This window comes from Hibiscus syriacus, unplaced genomic scaffold (assembly GCF_006381635.1).
Source record: "Hibiscus syriacus cultivar Baekdansim isolate YM2019G1 unplaced genomic scaffold, ASM638163v2 tig00111200_pilon, whole genome shotgun sequence".
Taxonomy (NCBI): domain Eukaryota; kingdom Viridiplantae; phylum Streptophyta; class Magnoliopsida; order Malvales; family Malvaceae; genus Hibiscus; species Hibiscus syriacus.
The window spans coordinates 339,234-343,412 of NW_024063016.1; the positions used below are offsets into that span (position 1 = coordinate 339,234).

General features: G+C 38.2%; 1 pseudogene; it reads left to right on the forward strand.

Moving 5' to 3' along the window:
- Positions 1-2,439: 2,439 nt before the first annotated feature.
- LOC120155656 lies at positions 2,440-3,640 on the forward strand (annotated as a pseudogene).
- Positions 3,641-4,179: the final 539 nt, after the last annotated feature.

Below are 4,179 nucleotides of genomic sequence, written 5' to 3' on the forward strand. Positions count from 1 at the left end.
GCTTCAGCCCATAGAAATTTGGGTAATCCGGCATGTATCCTCATGCTTCTGGCATGTTCATTCAGAGTTCTGTTCATGCGCTCTGCTACGCCATTCTGCTGCGGTGTCATGGGAACTGTTGCCTCCATCTTGATCCCATTGTTTGCGCAGAAATTTCTGAATCTCCTATTTTTGTACTCTCCTCCATTGTCAGACCTCAATCGCTTGACTTTCAGACCAGTCTCATTTTCCACCATGGCCTTCCATTTTCTGAAGGTATCAAAGACTTCTGATTTCTTCTTCAGAAAATAAACCCACACCTTTCTTGTAGAATCATCGATGAATGTGACATAATATAATGAGCCTGCAAGAGATGGAATTGAAGATGGTCCCCATACATCAGTATGAACCAACTCTAACTTTTCAGCCTTGGGTGTCTTACCAATCTTTGCAAAGCTGACTTTCTTTTGTTTGCCAAAGATGCAATCCTCGCATAGTCCGACATCTATATTCTTTAGATCCGACAACTTCCCCTTTGACAAAAGTGTCTTCATCCCTTTCTCGCTCATATGACCAAGCCTTTGGTGCCATAGGTTTGATTTTCCATCAGCATCTGCTACTACAATGATATTCTCTAAATTTGAGGTTATATAGAGCGTATCAGTTTTCTTACCACGAGCAATGACGAGTGCTCCTTTAGTAATCTTCCATTCACAGCCTGAAAAGGTTGTGATAAATCCTTCACCATCAAGCTGTCCTACAGAAATCAAATTTCTTTTGAGGCCAGGAATATGTCTCACTCCTTTCAGCGTCCAGGTGGTCTGGTTTGGCAACTTTAATCGGATGTCTCCTTTTCTGACGATCTTCAAGGTTTCATCATCGGCTAGATGAACCTTCCCAAAATCACCACGACATAGTTCTCCATGATTTCTCGGCATGGGGTGGAGTGGAAAGATGCCCCTGAATCCAAGATCCAGGATTCAATCGGACTGTTGACACTTAGAATCATGGCATCACATGTCTCCTCTGTCATGTTTGCAGATTCCTGTGCGCCGATATCTTTCTTCAATGCTCGACAATCCCTTTTAAAATGACCCTTCTTGCCACAATTATAACAGGTAAAATCTTTCTTTCCCGTTCTTGATTTTCCACGTCTGGATTTCGATCTGCCACAATTTGAATTTCTTTATGAAGTTCTCCCTCTGGACTCCGTGTGCAAGGCTGAGAAGGTTGATGCTTCACCCGATTCTCTCCGTCGAATTTCTTCGCTCAGTACCAAATCCTGAACATCGTCGAATTTCAATTTACTATTTCCTGACGAGCTACTAACTGCTGTAACAGTAGAATTCTAACTCTCTGGTAGAGATGATAAGAGAATTAAAGCTCGAACTTCATCATCAAATTTAATTTCCACGGAACTCAACTAGGTTGTGATTGTGTTGAGTTCATTCAGGTGTTGAGCCACTGATGCCCCTTCTGTCATCCGCAAATTGAATAATTGCCTCATCAAATGAACTTTGTTTGAGGTCGATGGCTTCTCATACATACTGGAGAGAGCCGCCATAAGACCCGCCGTGGTCTTTTCCTTTGCTATGTTGAAAGCAACATTTCGAGGCAACGTCAGTCGGATAACTCATAGGGCTTGTCGGTCGAGAAGATCCCAGTCTTCATTCTTCATGCCCTCTGGTTGCTTTCCTGAGAGGGGTTGATATAGATTTTTCTGGTAAAGAAAATCTTCGATCTGCATCTTCCAAAAGCCAAAGTCTGCACCATCGAACTTTTCAATTTTCACCTTCCCTTCGTCTGCAGCCATCGCTCCCACTCGAATCTGGCTTCTTTGGATCGTTTCTGACAATTTGTGCGAACCACTGTGTATTATAACACCTCCGTCGACAAATTCGTATCGCCGAAAAAATTTCACTATTCACGAAATTTACTATTTACATGAATAGTAATGAATAGTAACCTCACAAAAAATTGACAAAATTCACAACACAAAAGCTCTGATATTGTTGGGAAATAAACGAGTAACAAGTAATTTCCCTATAATCAGATTAGTGAGAATACAAAATAAAAGCGGAAAAATAATATCCGAAAAATTGATAACGGAGTTCAGCCAATTGTGCTTACGTCTCCGGACTGTTGTAGATCTTTTATTAAAGAGAAAAAAAATTATAGGTGTTTACAAAACACACTTGAGAGAGAACTGGAAGATTTTGGGATGATTTTGAAGCTAAATGGGCTAGAGTATTTATAGTTGAAGCTTAGGGACTAATCTTATAAATACCCTAAAATATGCAATGGTTAAAAGAATAATTAACCCATTTACAATTTTAATTAAAATTTAGTTCGATGTCAACCTTTGAATAATGAACTGTAATGAAATCATGCACCGCCCTTTTAAATTTCCAGTGGCGGTGCCCCTTGCTCCCCTTTTCTTATTTTTAAAGCCATTAATTTTGACTTTCCTTTTCCAACACATGCAACTGGAGAATTCGGAGCTCTACCGTTTTCTGGCTCTAAACGGTGTCGGACATGGATCCTCCTATGGCTTTTCTTCTTCCAGCTACGACTTTCAAATTATGCAAAGCTTTTCTAATTCCTCCATCAGCGAAACGTCGCCTCAGGATAGAGCTCTTGCTGCTTTGAAGAATCACAAAGAAGCTGAGAGAAGAAGGAGAGAAAGGATTAACTCTCATTTCAACAGGATTAGGAGTCTTCTCCCTTGTAACTCTAAGGTATTCTCTTTTGATGTTCCATTATTTTAAATGTTCTTCTGATCATTGATGCTAATTCCTTTAGTTAAAAGAAACAGTAAAGTTTTGAACTTTTAAGTTGGATATATGTCATATCTTTGTTTGTTTACAGTAATTTGTGCTTTGTTGGCTGTTTGTTTATAGCGAAAATCACTCTCTTTTTCCGTCAAAGTTTACTGGATAAAGTCTTTAGATTCTAAAATCTCGGGATCTATAACTCTATATCAGCCTTTTGAAGCTTTCGAAACAGCAGCTTCTGCCTGCTGCTGTTTTAAAGATAACATACATTTAGTTGCTTTTTTGTCGACATCGTTTGGGAAAGTAAATATGCTTTCTAGAATTAGGGTTTTCTTTTTCTTTCTTTTAATTGAGTTTTTTCAGACAGACAAAGCTTCGCTTCTAGCAAAGGTGGTCCAACGCTTGAGAGAACTGAAACAACAAGCGGTTGAGATAACCGAAATGGAGAACTTACCATCCGAAACCGATGAGATAAGGGTTCTGTCATGCGATTATTCAAGTGATGGAACATCAATATTCAAGGCTTCATTGTGCTGTGAGGACAGGTCCGATCTTTTACCGGAGCTGATTCAGATTCTAAACTCTCTCCATTTGAAGACTCTGAGAGCCGAGATGGCCACCTTGGGAGGTAGAATCCGCAACGTTCTGGTTGTGGCGGCGGACAAAGATCATGGCATTGAATCAGTTCGTTTGTTGCAAAACGCATTGAAATCTTTGCTCGAACGTTCCGACTCAAAGCGATCGGTCTAAAAGGAGACCGGCATATGATCACAATGTAATGGTCCCTGATATCTCACGGACGGAGCTAGAATTAAATATTGAAAGGGGCCGAAATATTAAACTATTTAAGAAAAATATAAATATTTATTAGATATTTAAATTTGAAATTCAGCATGAACCAAGTGACCTTAGTGATTAAGGGATTGTTGTTATCCTTGAGGTCTCGAGTTCAAGCACGTATGTAGGGGTATGGGCGTTCATTGTCAAATAGTTGAAATTATTTATACATATATTACATTATATTCACCCTAAATTAAAAAAAAAATCAAAACTCAAAAGACAACTTCTAATTTGTCTAATATTTAAACTTACAATGACTTAAATTGTAATTAGACCAAAAATTTGAGAACACAGACTTATCATTCTTTAGTTCGACCCCGACTTGATCAAATATTTAATAAATTTTTATATTTTTAAATTTAAATATTTATTTTTACATAAACCAATATATTATTAAACAAAAATTATATCGAATATATAAATTTTAACAAGGGTCGGAGCTCAAGTGAGCCTAAGGAGCTCCGTCCCTACCTATGTTATAGTCACTGTTTAAAATTTTCATCTTCAAATTTGATTTTTTTTTTGGTTTTTGGAGTGGGTTGACTGGTGAGTGAGTTTGATATTGTATTCTAAAAAGACATGGATT